This window comes from Erinaceus europaeus, chromosome 10 (genome assembly GCF_950295315.1).
Source record: "Erinaceus europaeus chromosome 10, mEriEur2.1, whole genome shotgun sequence".
NCBI classification, from domain to species: domain Eukaryota; kingdom Metazoa; phylum Chordata; class Mammalia; order Eulipotyphla; family Erinaceidae; genus Erinaceus; species Erinaceus europaeus.
In genome coordinates this window covers 117,748,519-117,767,360 of record NC_080171.1, presented here as the reverse complement: position 1 = coordinate 117,767,360, position 18,842 = coordinate 117,748,519, and the positions used below count along the sequence as shown (strand labels likewise).

Here is an 18,842-nt window from a genome sequence, read left to right as displayed (position 1 = left end):
GTGCTTTGCGCCACCTGCGCTTAGCCCACTGTACTACAGCCCGACTCCCTACCTTTTATTTCTAACACCTTGCCTGGAAAATGATAACCACCAAATTTAATCCCATGCATCTGTTCCTATGATTTACTTTAAAATGTTACTTGAATAGGTACCTACTAAGTGCCAGATGTCAAACGTATCACCTTCTTCTACAGGGTAACTTGATGAAGGACTAGGATGTGAAGAGTCCACTGGAAGAGAAAGATGTCAGTCACACAAATGGAATTTGTGATGATAAATTGTTGTCACCACTGAGAAGAACAGGACTGCCTCCCACAAAGAGAAGCAGACAGCAGTTTGACTAGGACAGATAACAAGACTTACCAAGGGAAACATCAGGAATGTGTCCCCTCCCCCACTTCTCCTTTTATCTGAAAAAAAAAAAAAAACAGAGAAATAAAAAATTATAAGTGATTCTATAGTATCAAGCTCTCAGACACTGTGATAGAATTGCCAGGAAGGACTTTGGCGCTGGGAAGGGACTCTGAACATGACTTCTCAAGTTGTGCCAACAAGAGTGATTTATGCAGCCTGTGATGGGGGAAGGGCCTGGCATGTCAGAGGCACTAAGAGAAGTGTGGCGATCTTTGTAGAGAAACTTTACGAAAGAGTATATGAACTTACCTTTCTGCTTTCCTCTAGTCTCTTCATTTTTTGAGTTGCCAGAGAAGTCTCATTTGAACGACTGTTTGCAAGGTGCTTAGAGTTCTGAGATGAGGATTGCCTTGAAAACGTGAGGAGATCTGTTGTTCCTCCTCCTCTCTGTTGGATGTGTTTCTTTGATCCTCTTTCCAACCCTCACCCAATCGTCTTTAATGGGGGATCACTGTCACATCAAGACATCATTTATTGCTAATAAATTCTCCTAAACACAAATCAGTGCTGGGAAAGAAAGGATGGGAAGGAACCTTTTCAAACGTCATTTGCATGCTCTCCTTAGAGAACCACACTTCTCTTTGCTTCCCATATGTGATTGGTATACAGTCAGGGAAACATGCAGAGAGACTTTCTGGGAGAAACCCACTAAAAATAAACAGAACCCATTCTGCTATATATTTTTAAAGATCCATCCATGTAATTCAAGATCAGTCAATTAGAAACAGTCCCACTCAATGCCACGTTAAAAGCCAGCCACTGTGAAGTGAGTCATCCTGTAAGAGCAGGTTGGACTGAAGACTCTGTCAGAAGACACTTATATTCTTCTCTGAAATCCATTCTTTCCATAATTAAAGGGGTGAAGAGTTTAAAGTCACCACTTCTAGTGCTCTGGAATGTTCTCTTAAAAGAGAAAAGGCCTTTGGAAAAGGCACCCAGAGATTCAAAGATGTGGATAATGCCCAGTGGACAGCAAAGCGGCCTTTTCCAGGGTAACAAGGAACCTGGTAGCACTCTTCTCTACTTGGTAACAACCTAAGATAAAATAAAATAAAATAAAATAAAATAAAATAAAATAAACGCTTCATTTCAGCATGAGGCATATGGTTGGCATTTGCCAAGTGTTTATTAATAATAATGACTTATGTATGCCAAACCCCCTTTAGAGCAAATTGTCCCAGATCCAAATTCCATAACAAGCCAAAGGATTTCAGTGTCCTGGCAGGAAGCTAGAAGAAGTTGGAACAGTTCACACATAATGCACCTCTTGCTCACACCACAGTACATTTTCTCCCACCCACTCAGCCCCACCTCTGCCCCCACCCCACCCGTCACACACACATCTGGTGCCATGGTCGACTAGAGGCCCCTCACCATATGTCTCTAGTTCATCAAAAGATGCTGCTTTTTGTCCTTGCCTATTGCAGGCTTCGTGCATTTTCTTCACAAGATAAGCAAGGTTGAACATGATTCTTCCTACCAAGAGCATAAACAAAGATAGCCTTCATCAAAGGGAAATTTGTAGCAGTTCTCCCATTGACTAGAAGGCAAAGGGAACTATAAGATAGCAACCCAGACCCATTCTCCTGGGTGAAGGTGCCCACGGCACTCCACTGGGCTGCTTCTCAGTCTTCTCTTGTAAGTAAACAGGATATTTATTATCCATTCACCCACGTCCAACTCTGATCAGTTTGCTGAGAATCCAGCTCTGTCTAAATGATGTAGTCACCAAACATGCATTTCCAAGTTTGTAGATGAGCCAATGAAGGCCAGAGATTTTCATTTTCAACTCTCAAGGTAAATACAAGAAAATGAGCTTATATTTATCCTGACGTGGAGGTGAGCCATGTTCACTAGGGATACAACTTCAAACGCACTGCATGAAATTGTACTCAAGATGCCTTCTTTTCTTCCTTGTGAAACAAAGCTCACCTCATTCAAAAAGTGTGGAATAATGCTCTGGGATCATTACATGGCTTGCCAGGCATAGTGGATGTTGCCAAACTTGGTGCATTTTCCTTCCGAAACCTATCTGCTCTCACAAACACACACAGTTACTCACACTGTCCTGACTCTAAGTCATCACAGCGGCCAACATGTGATAGAGTAGGTGAGACCCAAAAGGTTTGTCCATAGGTAGAATAAAAAAGAAGTTTTTATATTGTTTTTTTTAAAATAACATTAATTGTACAAAGTCCTGCAATATATTAACATACATGGTAGGAATATATTAGTAACAGCCAAGGAGAATTTCAAGTTTTGATAGACATGGTCCAATTTTTTTTCTCTAATAAGAACATTGACCCATGTTCTCAGAATCAGTCAACAAATGTATTCAATAAATGATGTCCCTAAGTAGGGAAGGTACTCTGTTATAAAACAGTGAGCTAGAAAGTAGCCACTGCCTTTTAGACTTTGTGATAACTATAGTGGCTATGGAAGGGAAGGAGGGGTGCCCAGGGTTCAGTAAACTACACACACACACGCACACGCACACGCACACGCACGCACACACACACGTGAATGGAAAACAAGACACCTGAAATCTTATAACTGCAAAAATACTTGTGATATGTTTTAATTGCTGAGGCTCTGCAATTGATTGGTTTATTTCCCCCACATCCCTGTCAGATTTCACTCTTATTTTAATGTCATAAAACAAACTAGAAAGTAGGTCCCTCTGTTCTTTGTCTTTCTCGAAGAGTTTATATAAGATTGGTAAGAAGAATCTGCCAGTAAAGCCTATAAGGCCTGGAAATCTGGAGAATGTGCCTAATTGCAAATTCAGTTCTTTACTAAAAATAGGACTATTCTGGTTTTCTACTTCTTCTAGAATATGCTTTTGGCAAGTTGCATTTTTCAAGTAGATTTATCTAAATTGAAAAATATGTGGAGAGTGAAAGTTGGCCAACTATTAAAGGTAACAGAATTTAATAGTTATCACATATGTCTGAGTGATCTGTAAATGGGTCGACCACGTTTGGGAGTATAAACTAATAGAGTTCTGGTTAATAAATTGTGAAATATTTACTTCATATAATTAATTTTCTGGTTTTACTTTCAGTAGATCCACTAGTTATGCTTTTAAAACTGATGTTTTGGATAACTTGTGTTCTATTGTCATTAATGCCAAGTGAAGCGAATTTTTGGAACCAGTGCAGTTATCACACTCACTTTTACAAATTTCAGCCAGGAGAAATTATTCTGCCAAGAAGATAACAAATAGATTATCGATAAACATTGAAGAGAACATTTGAGATTCATAAATAAAATTTTATGTCTCTTTGTGATAGATGGTCTTTATCACAGAAAACCTTGTAAATTACTTCCATTTTATCATGTTAGTTTTTCACCTTTTGTATGGTGATTTTCATCATTTATGTTTGCAGTACTCTTCTTTTTTTTTCTTCTTCCAAAGTTTTAAATTTGAGAATATTATGAAGAACGGTGGGAACAATAGCTATATTGTCCTGTCTCTTTGCTTAAGGCTAGGCTATAGCTTGATCATTAAAGGTCAGAAGCAGTCTTTATAGAAAGAGGGTGGAGGAGTTGGGCAGTGGCATGCCCGTACAGCACACACATTACCATGAGCAGGGACATGGGTTCAGGCTCTGGACGGGTCTCCCCGTCCCTGCAGAGTGGGAGCAGTTTCACCGACGGTGACCTGGTGCAACTTGTTTCTTTCTCTTTCCCTAGCTTCCCTTCCTCTCTTAATTTCTCTGTAAAAATAAAAGAAAAAAAGATGGTCACTAGGAGCAGTGCGTTCATCAGGTGGGCACCGAGCCCCAGCGATAACCCTGGAGGCAAAAAGAAAGGAAGGAAGGAAGGAAAGAAGAAAGAAAAGAAAGGAAAAGGAAAGAAAAGAAGAGAAAAGAAAAGAAGTTTGGGAGTTATTTATGATAATCTCTCTCACTCTCTCTCTGGCTTGAAGATGTAAAGAGGCAGTGACAGGGAGAGACACCACAGCCCAGGAGCTTGCTCTGGTGGCAAACCATTATCCACATGGCGCCAGGGCTGCACACACTTCAAGGCATATGTCCTACCCAATGAATCCTCTCTCTGGCCCAATCTTTTTCTTCTTAATCTGTCAAAATGGTCAATAAAAGCATTCTCACTTACTTCTTATAATGCAGCAACTGATATAAGTTTCATGTGCAACTTACTTTCCCCAAAAAAAAAAAATTATCAGAAATACCAAAGTTAAAGCCTTTTTTTTTTTTTTTTTTGCTTGGGCTCAGTGCCAGCACTGCAAATCCACCACTCCTGGGGTAGCCATTTTTTCATTTTTATTGGATAGGACAGAAAGAAATTGGGGGAGGGGGGGAGACAGAGAGACACGTGCAGACCTGCTTCACCACTTGTGAAGTGAGCCCACCCCCTGCAGGTGGGAAGCCAGGGGCTCAAACTGGGATCCTTGAGCAGATCCCTCTGCTCGGCGCCAAGTGCGCTTAACCTGCTGCACTACCGCACAGCCCCCAGAGTCAACAGACTTCTAAGTGGACATCTACATATCTACCACCACCTACCTGTTCATAGAGCTTCTTAATCACTGATGGCTCTATCTTTCTATGTATATCTACCATACTGATTCCTGAAGCGTTGTCAGATAAATCATAGATGTCAGAATACATACATTTCCTTTTAAGTACTTAGTCACAGAAAATTTCCTTTGATGTCAAAAACATATTTTCTCCCCCCAAATTAACAATTTTTGAAACTTAGAAAGTGAAGTAACTAAAGCTATATCTGTTGGGAAGGGGGGGAGTCATATTAACAGTAAACAACAATTTGTGCTACTTATAACTATGAATGATGCAATTTAAAAATAAATTCCTTTTATCCGGTGGCCACAATGAGCTTTTTATTTGCTGATGCTCTGTCGCCTTTCTCAACTCATCTAGGGCATATCATATCTTTTCTAAACTGAATCTAACTTTTCAAGCATTCTATTCACATTCGATCACATATCCAAAATCAGTGGTGTTAAATGTTTCATGGAAATGCTTCTTTTGGACAAATGAAAAAAAATCTATGAAATCTTAGAATTGAGAGTTTGTGAAAAATGTTATCAACACCACACCACTGAGACCGGCTGTCCGGTGTAGCAAATTCAAACTAGATACTGTACAGGAATCATCATAATCTTTTTGGATTTCCGATTTTTTAAAACTTGGAGGCAAGTTTGTACTTTTACCAACACATTACTCTATTATACCTGTATAATATCCCGTGGAAAGTATTTTGGGTGTCTGGGTGGTAGCGCAGAGGGTTAAGTGCATGTGGCACAAAGCTCAAAGACCGGCTTAAGGATCCGGGTTCAAGCCCCCGGCTCCCCACCTGCAGGGGAGTCGCTTCACAGGCGGTGAAGCAGGTCTGCAGGTGTCTGTCTTTCTCTCCCCCTCTGTCTTCCCCTCCTCTCTCCATTTCTCTGTCCTATCTAACAACGACATCTATAATAACAATACAAAATAAGGGCAACAAAAAGGGAAATAAGTTTTAAAAAGTTTTTTGCAAATTCAGTGGTAAACAAAGTTACGTTTTTCTGTTCTTTATTGTGATCATACTTTTTCTAATATACAAAGTTAACAAGCTGCTCATCACTCTCAATTTTGTTTTTATCTTACTGGCACTTCAACATGCGTAGTAAATGCAAATTATTCAACATATATCCTCTACCCTCTCATGCATTCTATCCAATAAAAGTAGAGCTTAATGTTCTAAATGCTTTCACATTCCTTTTTTCCATTTCATCTCCTTCATTTATTAAGGGTGTTTTGAATGCTTTATTCTAGAGGTTAGGATTAATCTGCTTATTACTTTTATGCTTTTCCTGTATATCATTCTAGATCAAATTATGAAATTATTTCTACTAAATGTATGCCCTGTTATACTTTGTTAGTATTGTGCTGTTAAAAAGCAATGTTTAGACCCACGTGAGGATCCCAGTTCCAGCCCAGGCTCCCCACCTGCAGGGGAGTGGCTTCACAGGTGGTGAAGCAGGTCTGCAGGTGTCTGTCTTTCTCTCCCCCTCTCTATCTTCCCCTCCTCTCTCCGTTTCTCTCTGTCCTATCCAACAACGACGACATCAACAGCAAAAATAACCACAACAACAATTTTAAAAGGGGGGGGGCAACAAAAAGGAAATAAATAAATAAATAAATATTTTTAAAAATCTTTTTAAAAAAAGCAATGTTGAGATTAAATTAATACTAAAGGCATGATTTCCTAAGATTAGCACACCAGCGCCTTTTGTTATTGCTTATTTATCACTATTGGATGTTACCTGTTTAAACTTTAATCACCTTCACTTAAAATTTCTATATATCAATGTACTATTTTTTATTATAGGTGTGATATTTCATTCTAACTTAGTCAATAACATTAAGCATTTATAGCTACAAATATAATTGTTAATCAAAGACAATTAGAGAACTGATTGCAAATCATTTTGACTGTAGTTCATGGATGCAAGCCTGTCTTCTAGAATTTTTTTTTTTTTTTTAACCAGAGCACTGCTCGGCTCTGGTTTATGGTGGTGCGGGGGATTGAACCTGGAGCTTTAGAGCCTTAGGCATGAGAGTCTCTTTACATAGCCATTATGCTATCTATCCCCGCCCTCTTCTAGAAATTTCTTCCTAGTTTACCACTCACCTTTTCAGACGTGAAGTCTGGTTTCTGACTCCTTTAACTTTTTGGACTCTGTCTTTATGGTGAAAATTAGGATAATGTCAAGCAAAGGAACAAGCAAAACATATCAATCACTTCGAACTCACTGTGAGGGAGTTCTAAGATGGTCCGAATATGCCTCAGTGCACATGCGCTGGGAGAAGTTCCTCCCCGTAAGCGCCAAGAAGAGCTGTCGATATGATGGGATTTCAGTCATGATTAGACTATGTTGGAAACATGGAGGGATTTTTCAGCTGTAATGAAGCTTCTTAGTCTGTTGAGACGTAGTTAAAGGTGGGATTACCCTACCGGAGCCTGGTTTTTATCAGGTGAGTCCTTAAAAGATATCAGAGATGGGAGTCGTGGTAGCGCTGTGGGTTAAGCACAGGTGGTGCAAAGCGCATGGACCAACTAAGGATCCCGGTTCCAGCTCCCGGCTCCCCACCTGCAGGGGAGTCGCTTCACAGGCGGTGAAGCAGGTCTGCAGGTGTCTCTCTTTCTCTCCTCCTCTCTGTCTTCCCCTCCTCTCTCCATTTCTCTCTATCCTATCTAACAACTATGACATCAATAACAACAACAATGAAAAAAAAAAAAAAACAAGGGCAACAAAAGGGAAAATAAATTTTAAAAATTAAAAAAAAAAGAAAAGAAATCAGAGCTAAGAACCATCAGCTGTTCACCTTTGGCCTGGAGGAAGCTTACTTCCATGGGATGGGGAAGGCTATGTGGCAAAGGACAGCAGGCAGCCTCTAGCTGGAGAGCACCTGGACCTGTAGCCAGAGCTCACTGACCTGGACTTAAAAGGTGCTTGTGTAGAATTATAGCCCTGACTGTTTGTGATCTCAGCCTGGAGACAACTTCAACAAATAACCTAGCACACGTGTCCCCAAATCCGTAATGTACAGATACCGTATGATCATATATATGTATTGTTTTACGCCCCTACATTTGTGTCAACTTACTATATAGAAAAAGAAAATACATTCACTCATCTCAGTTCTCACCTTTTGAGAACTACTTTTTCCTATAGTTTCTCTTTGCTTTGGGTAGGTCTTCAGGGACTTCTGTCAATAGTTGTAACTTTATTTATGCAAGATTTTTCACGTCTTTTTTTTTTAAAGTCCATTGTTAGAGTGTGATCATCTTACAGATATAAGATATTAAATATTTAGGCTAAAGCAAATATTTGTACTTAGGGCTATGACCTAGGCAGTTAGAGAACTTGAGGTATTAAATGTATCCTCCCCCAACACATCACATTAATAGTGATTTATGAGAATATAAATCAATAGGATTATAATTTCACACCTTTCCCACCACCAAAAGTCTGTGCACGCCTGCCTCCTCCCCCCTAGGTAACCACTATAGTTTCCCACAGACTAAATACGGGCTGTATTTGTTTGTTTGTTTCAAATATGTCTGTTCAGTTCTGTAAATTCCACTTCTGAGTGAAACAATTCTGTGGTTTTCCTTTACCTCCTTGCTTAGTTCACTACGCATAATGTTTTCAAGTTCCATCTATTTTATCGCAAAGGATGTAAAATCATCATTTTTATTGCTGAGTAGCACTCCGTTGAGTATATGTCCCATAACTTTTTTTATCTGGTCATCAATCGAAGGACATTTTTATTGCTTCCAAATTCTGGCTATTGTGAATAATGCAGCTATGAACATGGGGGTACATATATCCCTTGGAGTCAATGTTAGTATCTCTTTTGGCTAAATGTCTAGATGCAGAATTGCTGGATCACGTGTGGCATTTCCATTTGATTTGTCTAAGGATGCTGCATACTGTTCTCCATAGTGGTTGTACCAGTATTGCGTTCACAGCAGCAATGTAGAAGAGTTCCTTTCACAGATTCTTTTTCACCACCTTTATCACTATAGCCCAGTATCTATATGAACCCACCATTCTCAACAACTTTTTTTTAATAGAGGGTGAGATACAGAGAGAATGTGTGACAGAGAGGAGAGACACCTGCAACACTACTCCACTGCCTTGAAGCTTTCTGCCTGCAGGTGAGGACTAAGGGTCTTGAACCTAGAGCATGCTCCTTGAACATGGTAATGTATACATTCTACCAGGTAAGCCACCGCTCATCCCCTCCACAGATTTTTTTTATTATCTCATAGAGAGTTTAATTAGAATTATACTTTGTGTACCTTGTAATTGTTGTATTGAGGGGTTAATGGTTTACAATAGAATTGCTGACACCTGTGTATAATTTCTCTTCTCCCTGTTACAGATGTCTGCAAAGCACCCTCATCCCCAACCCAGGTGCTTTCACACCATAACATATCAGGACACTCCACCAACCCAGCTCCCTTCCTTCCCTCCTTCCCTAGAGTCCTTAGTTTTGGTGCAATACACCAGATCCAGTCCAAGTTTCACTTTGTGCTCTCCCTTTCTGACATTGCTTCTTGAGTTCTGCCTGTAAGTAAGATCATTCAGTATTCATCCTTTTCTTTTTTTTTTTAAAGATTTCATTTATTTTATTAATGAGAAAGATAGGAGGAGAGAGAGAAAGAGCCAGACATCACTCTGGTACATGTGCTGCCGGGGATTGAACTCAGGACCTCGTGCTTGAGAGTCTAGTTCCTTAACCACTGCGCCACCTCCCAGACCACTCATCCTTTTCTTTTTTGACTTCACTTACTTATCATGATTCTTTCAAGTTCCATACCAGATGAGGCAAACAATGGAACACTACTCAGTTGCCTCCTTTGGATATAGCCCCAAGAGGTGAACTGCTAGGTTATAGGGTAGGCCCATTTTCAGCGTTCTTACAAGTCTCCAGACTATTTTCCACAGGGTTGGACCAATTTGCATTCCCACCAGCAGTGTAAAAGTGTTCTTCCCCCCATCCTCTCCAACATGTGTTGTTACTGTCCTTTTACACCTGTCCTTACAGGTGCAAGGTGGTATCTCTAGTTGTCTTTATTTGTATTTTTCTCACAATCAGTGACTGGGCATTTTTTCCTATGTCTGTTGATCTTCTGAATCTCTTCTTTGGTGAGTATTCTATTCATATCCTCTATTCATTTTTGGATGGGGTCATTCAGTTTCTGTTACTGAATTCTTTCTATATTTCGTTTACTAGCCGTTTGCTTCAGATTTTTATATCCTAATTTGCTTTTATTCTTTTAAATAAGACAGCTGTAGTCATAATTGCGTAAATAAACCGAAGACTACCAAGATGAAAGTCCCCTGAGTAGACTTTCAGGAATGTTGTTTAGATGCACATTTGCCCTTCAAATCCTGTGAGCTTTATATATTTTCTTAATTTGCTTTTTTAAACCTCTTAACTTTTCCTTTTTATTTATTTATTTATTTATTTATTTATTTTGCTTCCAGGTTTATCGCTGGGGCTCAGTGCCTGCACTATGAATTCACTGCTCCTGGAGGCCGTTTTCCCATTTTGTTGCCCTTGCTGTTGTGCCTGTTGTAGTTGTTATTGTTATTGTCATAGCTGCTGTTGTTGTTGGATAGGACAGAGAGAAATGGAGAGAGGAGGGGAAGATAGAGAGGGGGAGAGAAAGACACCTGCAGACCTGCTTCACCGCTTGTGAAGCAACCCCCCTGTAGGTGGGGAGCTGGGGGCTCAAACCGGGATCCTTACGCTGGTATCGCCTTGCGCTTTGTACCATGTGCGCTTAACCCGCTGCGCTACCGCCCAGCTCCCATTTATTTGTTTTTATCATTCCCACTATTTCCACAGATTTGGGGAAATCTTACCTGTGGGTGTGTCCATTTGGCCAAGCTATTCAGTCATTACAGGAAGCTCAGACTCCTTACCTTTCAAGGAGTTATACTATTTATCTGGACCGTCTAAGTAGGGCCTCTTTCTCAATCTCAAAATTTCTAGCGAAAAGAAGGTCAAATAAATAAATTGGTTTCAACCTGGATTGCTGATCTTAGGAGCAGGGGAGAATCGGTGGTCCATGGAGGCACCAGAGAAAGGAATACAAGACAATTAGGGCAACAAGATCCATGTACTAATTCTGTCCAAGCTGAGCCTGGAAATTGTATGTTGGTCCCAGAGAGTAAACAGAGGAGAGCGTTGACATCTGCTCATCTCAGAGTTCTGTCCTCACTACTTTCCACCTACTCCCCATCAACCCTCCTTGGAGAGCCATTTTTAGCAAACAAGCCAGCCGGTGTCCTTCTATGAAATGAGAACGTCTTGCTGGGTGAACTATTTAGGAAATCTGTTTTATCAACAACTCTGTAGGAATAAACAGGTCATCTGTGATTTTTATTTGTGATATTCTACTGTTTCCTAGGAGAGGACTCATGGTTTGCCAATGTTTTAACTGGCTGAATGAACAGGTCACATTATCTCATACAAGTCAGCCTTGAAGGTTGGAATAAACTCTCATACACAGTCTGCCGAGACTGCTGGAGTGAATGTGCCACAGGATGAGAGATCCAGAAGCGGCAAACAGAAGATTCCCAAAGACTTGCCAGTATTTGACTTTCATGTGATTATTAGAGTGCTGTAACAATATTCTCTGGCATCTGCTAGGAAGCTTCTCCTCTAGTTGTGCAGAACCGAACAGTTTTTCAAAGGGAAAATTACTTCCATTTCAGCATTGAGAGGATTTGTTTATAGCTAGGCTTGCAAAAAGAAAAAAGAAATCTGGAATTATTTATTGGTAATTTGCACATTACTAAATAACAGATGGTCTGCGAAAGAATATATCTTTTGCAACTTAAAAAAAAATGGTGGAATTTCACAGGTGGAAGGGGACTTATGCTTTATAACGTGACCTTCCAAGGACACCAAATTGCCAAAGCCAATACAATACCTAGAAGATAGGATGGATTCATTTTTAAGCAGGACAATCTTCTCTCTTGACTGGGTGGTTCTGCCCTTGTTGACTGTCATCTATGGGAGTGTTGGCATGAATCTCTTGGTGACATAAAAGAACAGTAGCATGCCAGTGAGGTTCTCAGGCAGGATCCTTTTTCTAAAACAGCTTGGTAATGATTATAACAGCTTCGTTGTAATTCTGTGGATGTGATGCACTGCATGTCTTCACGCAAGAGAAGAGACACTAGCGGGGGGGGGGGGAGTAAGGAGGAGAGAAATGGAAAGAGGAGAGAGGAAAAGATGGAAGAGGGGATAAGAGGTGAGGAGAGGGGGTAGGAAGGAAAAGAGAGAGAAGGGGAGAGAGAGGAGTAAATGGGAAAGTAGAGCCAGAGAAGGGAGGATAAGCAAAAAGGGAATGGGAGAATAAAGAGGAAGCACACCATGGCTTGCTCTCTCTCACTAAATAGCTGCCTACATCCTTTGCTTGTGAATGCTAGTCTCAATAAATACTTCAAATTTTTTTTATTATTTATTTATTCCCTTTTGTTGCCCTTGTTGTTTTATTGTTGTAGTTATTATTGTTGCCGTCATTGTTGGATAGGACAGAGAGAAATGGAGAGAGGAGGAGGAAGACAAAAAGGGGGAGAGAAAGATAGACACCTGCAGACCTGCTTCACCGCCTGTGAAGCGACGCCCCTTCAGATGGGGAGCCAGGGCTGGAACCGGGATCCTTATGCCAGTCCTTGCACTTTGCGCCACGTGTGCTTAACCCGCTGTGCTATAGCCTCACTCCCAAATACTTTTTTTATTTTTTGCCGGTTCTCACACTTTGTGCCATGTGTGCTTAGCCCGCTGCGCTAATGCCCGGCCCTCCTCAATAAATTAATTTTTAATTTTCAAAGTACAAGTGTTACTTGATTCTCAGGAATAGCATTGCTCTTTCTGGCATCCCTGATCCTGTGTCCTGCCTCAAGGCATTTCCCTTCTCCCTTAGAGAGAAATCTGAGCACAGTCATTTCATTTAGTTCTGTGCTCCTGGGGCCTGAGTGGTATGAAAGGAGTTGAAACCAACTGGAAGAGATTCCTGGTGCTACCTTAAATTGTCCACTTAAACTAAGAACTTATGAGGGTTTAGCAATTAGTATTCAGTGTTTTTTATTTGTTTGTTTTTTTTGCTTATGCGGTTTTTTGTTTGTTTGTTTTTGGGTTTTTTGCAGGAGAAAAACAGAGGCAATATGGCTTGAGGGCCTGAAATGATTGACAGCTGACAAGAAGCTCATTGGGCTCCTTTAAAGACTAAAGCAGAGACCAACAGAGAACTAGCCTGAAGACTTTGGAAAGGACCTTCTTCCATGTCTTGCTCGGGAATTCTCCTTTCTAGAAGAAATTAGTATTGGACATAGACCTGTTGAAACCACTTGAAATGTAAGACCCAGTCTGTCCATGGCACTCTCTGTGCCCCTAGAAAATTTCACTTCTTTATTAATTACTTATACAAGTAAAACATTCTTACTGTCTGAGAAGCTTTCCTGTCTACTTCTTTTTGGTTTTGTTTATATTATTAATTCATCTTTTTTTTTCCAAAATACATTTACAAACTTATTACCAAATGAAAAAGAGTTGAAAAACATCAGAATGTCAACAGGGAAAATGTGGAAGTGTTGGTGCTCATAAGGATAATGGTACTTCCAAAACAGAAAATAAATAAATAGGGAAAAATTGAAAGACAAAGAAAAAGTGCCTAGTATGTATTCTCCAGGTTTGTTTACTAGACAGAAATGTAGTAGAGGGAGCGGTTCAGAGGGTAAAACTCAGGAATTGCCCACTGTGTGTATATGTATATATAGATATTACCTGGTTGAACACACGTTACCATGTGCAAGGACTCAGGTTCAAGCCCTACTTGCAGGGAGGAGCTTCGTGAGCAGTGAAATAAAGCTACAGGTATCTTTCTTCCTCCCCTCATCTCTGTCTCTTCCTCGCTTCTCAATTTCTCTCTGTCCTATCAAATAAGAAGAAAGGAAGGAAGGAAGGAAGGAAGGAAGGAAGGAAGGAAGGAAGAAAGAAAGAAAGAAAGAAAGAAAGAAAGAAAGAAAGAAAGGGGAAAAAATAAAAGGAAGAAAAAAATGGCTAGCCAGAGTGGTGGGTCCGTTGTGCCATTGTGCAAGTACTGAGCCCCAGTAAGAACAAAATTAAATAAATAAAATAAAAATAAGGGGTAAGTTGCTCTATCCTCCATCAGTCCTGTAAACTGGAGTGATGTTATTCCTTCTTGCAGATGAGGTAAAAGAGACAAAGCAGAAAAGTGACTTACCTTAGGTGACCTTGTTCCTGACTTCTTTAGTGGCACTTTAGTAGCTGTGCTAGGGCCAGTCCCGCAGACCCAGAGCTCTTCTGTTCTGTTGGGAAACCTCTTACATGACATTACTTAAAAGAAAAGGCAAGTCAAGTTGACTTACAAGGTAAGGAAAGCCACCTTAGGGCCAGTAAGCCCAGAGGTTCTCAGCTTGGAGACAGGAAATTCTTCATCATTGTGACTGGTGTTGGGGCTGGTGGCTTCAGACTCATCCAGACTTCCTTGAAACACCCAGCTGGCATGTCAGAACAGATTGTGATCTAGTGAGTGTCCGAAGGTTTTGACTCAGATGAGGAAGTCATCTCCTATTCCAAGGTGAGGCTCAGGGAGATTTGTCCAGACTAATAATTACCTTAACCCTTTCCCTTTTTCATTTACAGGAGCCGGAGGGAGGCTGAAGTAAGATTGGTTTGTTTTATCCTTTATTATCAACTCTGGTAAACAAAAATAAGACAAAACAAAAGACTTAACTTGGTAGAGGAGGAATTTAAACTATTAGCTCAAATGGAGGTTTGGGGATTATCTGTGGCTTTCCTTTGTTTGTTTTCTTTCTTCCTTTGCCATGGCTAATCCAAAATTGATGGGAAGTGAGGCATCAGCCAGTACAGAAACCTCTCAGAGTCCTTTGTCAAGTGGAATCCCAGCTGGCTCATGGATTTATTTTTGTCACTTCTTGCCTTCATGTTTCATGTCCCTCCAGCTCTGTGCTTGCACCATTGTGTTTCCTGAAGCCAGCCAGGCCACAAAGACTATTTGAACCACCACCGTTCTTTTGGGCCCCCTGACTTCACTGAGTTGTTTCAAGAACTTGCAAAGACAGGAGATAAGCTCATCCCTGTTCCAGGTCTGATGCCCCTTTATTGTGCTAATTTGGGTATAAAGCTGCTCCAACCTACCAACACCTCTTTCATTCTTTCTTTTTAATTTAAAAAAAAATTTTTTTATTATTGTTGTTGTTGATGCTGTTGTTGTTGGATAGGACAGAGAGAAATGGAGAGAGGAGGGGAAGACAGAGAGAGGGAGAGAAAGACAGACACCTGCAGACCTGCTTCACCGCCTGTGAAGTGACTCCCCTGTAGGTGGGGAACTGGGGGCTCGAACTGGGATCCTTGTGCTGGTCCTTGTGCTTTGTGCCATGTGTGCTTAACCTGCTGTACTACCACCCAACTCCCCACCTCTTTTATGGTAATCTATTATTTATTTTATTTGATAGGACAGAGATAAATTGAGAGGGGAAGAGGAGGGAGAGAGAGAAAGATAGTGGGGCCCAGCGGTGGTGCACTTGGTTATGTGCACAAGGATCTGAGTTTGAGCCCCAGGCTCCCCACCTGCAGGGGAGATGCTTTACAAGCGGGTCTGCAGGTCTGCAGGTGTTTCTCTTTCTCTCTCCTCCCTCTCTCTCTCCATCTTATTGGATAGTACAGAGAGAAATTAAGAGGGGAGAATAAGATAGAAAGGAGAGGAAGAAAGACACACGCAGCTTTATTTCATTGCATATGAAGCTTCCCTGCTGCAAGTGGGGGGCTGGGGGCTCGAACCTGGGTCCTTGCACTATGTACTATGTGCATCGTACTATGTGTGTTTAACCCAGTGCACCACCACCCAGCCCTGGTGTCTATCTTTCTCTCCCTCTCTGTCTCCCCTCCTCTCTCAATTTCTCTCTGCCCTGTCCAATAAAGTGACACCAAGAGCAGTAGATTCATAGTGCCAGCACCGAGCTCCAGCAATAACCCTGGAGGCAATTAAAAAAAGGAAAAGAATATAATATATGTGTGTGTGTGTGTGTGTATATATATATATATATAGAGAGAGATTCCTGCAGTACTGCTTCAGCACTCACAGAGCTTCATCTCTGCAGGTAGGAACTGGGGTCCTTGAGCCCTGATCCTTGTACATGATAACATGTGCTCTCAAATGGGTGTGCCACCAGTCCCCATGCCCCGCCTTCAATCTACAGACATTTCTGTTATCATCCATGACCTTGTGACTCTGGAGAAGAAATCATGCTCTTTGGGGAGTTTGGAGGTTGAATGAGACCTCATTCCTCCTTGAACACTCTACTAGAGGTCATGACAGGAAAATAACTGATAGAACTTCCTTTTGTGTCTTTTTTTTTTTTCCTTTAATTTTTGAAAGAAGTCTGTAAAGGAAGTTCTGATTCCCTAGACATGATTCTGACACAGCTTTGCTCAATACTTAAGAGCATCAAACACAATATCTTTTCTGAGGGGCTGGGGAATGGTGCAGTCCATTGAGCTCACACGTTACTACGTGCAAGGGTTTCAGCTCCCAGTCCTCAACTGCAGCGAGGAAGCTTCTTCACAAGTGGTGAAGCAGGCCTGCAGGTGTCTCAGTCTCTCCCTCTCCCTTTCCCTCTCCCCAACCCATCTTAGTATCTTTCTGTCTCTATCCAACAAGTGAAATACATAAAATAGGTTTTAGAAAAAACATCTTTTTCTTTTCGAATAAGTCTTCAAGTCCTATAAGTATCCTATACACCCTGGAAGCTTTGGGTAAGTTGCTATTATCGATGCTGTTTGAAGCTTTATTTTGTTTCCTTATTTTCGTAGTGGATTTTTGAAAGATGTATGTATTTCCTCAATAAGAAGGAGAAAGCTGGTCAGGGTATCGTCAGTCTGGCTTATGAAGGGCCACTGACTGAATTCTGGGCATCATGCTTCCACATCTTAGGGTCTATCACTGAGTCAGCCTCCCCAGGTGTAAGTTTTTCTTGTAAATTATCAGCAAAATACAAGGAAAATTTTTTTAGAAATATGTTGTTCTATTGCCACTGGTGTTATTGCTAGGACCTGGTGTCTTCACGACAAAACCTTGCACATGGTAACATGTGCATATGCTACCAGCTGTCCCACTGCCCGGACCTGTATTAAAGGCAAACTTTAATATAGAAGAAAATATTTTCTTTAGAAATCAAAATGTTATGGTTGTTTCCTTTTACAGGACCAGCCACCCCACATGGAGTATATTTCCTTCCTCACTGTTGCCCTCATTCTCTCTTGTTCCATTAATAAATCTTTTCCACCAAAATAACAAGTTAGTAAGTTACATTTGCGTTTTTGGAAATAAAGCTTTATCTCTGTACTAATCCCATTGAGGTCTTATTTAATTTAATTAGTCAAAAAAAGATAGAGATTAAAAAAAGAGTTATTGGATAGGGGTATGTTGGTATGCTTCTAATTCTGCTTCTAAAACCCCTTCTATTTCATTGGTTTAATCCCCCCTGCTTAATACTGTATTCTATTTACATAACCACTGTTAACTAAGCACCACCCTGCCTCCAGGGCATTGGTTTAATCCCACTGGTTCATACTCTCTTTTTGCTCCGCCCCCTCTCCTTGTCACACCCTGATTTTCACCAATCTCTTTTTGCTCCACCCTCTCCACGTCACATCCTGTTTCCACCCTACTTGAAGTATATATACAAGCTGCTTTTCTGAGTAAACACACTTGGAATTGCTTTCCCTCTCCGAGAGTCCCAGAGTCTCTCTCCTGCGATGTTAGTGCAGCACGAGTTCCTGATCCCTCTCCCACACAGCAGCCTACATTGGCTCCAGTTGAGTTCTCTCCAACCCAGAGAGCACTTGCTTGGGAAGAAGCACCCTCAGGCTATCCCAGCAGGGGTAGATAGTATAATGGTTATGCAAAGACACTCTCAAGCCTGAGGCTCTGAAGTCCCAGCTTCAATATCCATGCACCACTATAAGCCAGAGATGAGCAGTGCTCTGGCAAATAAACAAATAAATAAATATATATATTGCCTTTCTAGCAAATGAAGCCAACAGTGGAGGTGGGGGTAGTTAATGCAAAAGAATTTCATACCTGAAGCTCCAAAGTCTTAGGTTTTACACCCCACACCAGCATTAGTTAGAGCTGTGGAATGCTCTGGTTAAAAAAAAAAAAAAAAAGCAATGTATAAAATAAACTAGAATTGTTTGGATAGGCTTAGGGCAGTGAACTCATCAGGACTTGGGGCATGTGTCCAATCAGGGTTAGGAATGTCTTAGACACTGTTAACTGAACTCTGGCATTGGAAGAAAATGGGGCATTCTCAGAGGACTTATAGGAGTGAGGGTCTGGAAGCAGGTTAAAAAAAAAAAAGAAGAAGAAGAACCTCTAGAAGTATAAGAATAAAAAATAGTACAATTGAATTTAAGATAAATTTCCCAATACTAAAATAGTTTTAAGTCATAAGGTTTTATTATTATTATTATCAATTTGTCATTGAACATTTATTCCTTAGAACCTCTTAATGTCCCCTTTATGGATTTCAGATTATAGTCTGTATGAATGTGTGTGAAAATGTACATGGTAGAAAGAAACAAACAGGCAGATCTCAGTTTACCTCGGAAACAAATGCACAATAGATGGCCTTTGAGTACCTGATTTCTTTTGAAAGAGACCTAAAGTGCACATAGTGTGAAGCGCAAGGATTGGCGAAGGATCCCAGCTTGAGCCCAGGCTCCCCACCTGCTGGGGGATCGATTCACAGGTGGTGAGGTGGTAAAGCAGATGTGCAGGTGTCTATCTTTCTCTCCCCCTCTCTGTCTTCTCCTCCTCTCTCCATTTCTCTC

At 40.9% G+C, this 18,842-nt stretch overlaps 1 long non-coding RNA gene across 1 annotated transcript; it reads right to left on the bottom strand.

Moving 5' to 3' along the window:
- Positions 1-903: 903 nt before the first annotated feature.
- Positions 904-14,477, bottom strand: LOC132540793 (uncharacterized). The gene is made up of 3 exons (XR_009551931.1): positions 14,209-14,477; positions 1,789-1,890; positions 904-1,449 (listed from the first exon to the last, which is right to left on the bottom strand). It is a non-coding gene; the product is annotated as an uncharacterized LOC132540793 (long non-coding RNA).
- Between the last annotated feature and the right edge of the window lie 4,365 nt (positions 14,478-18,842).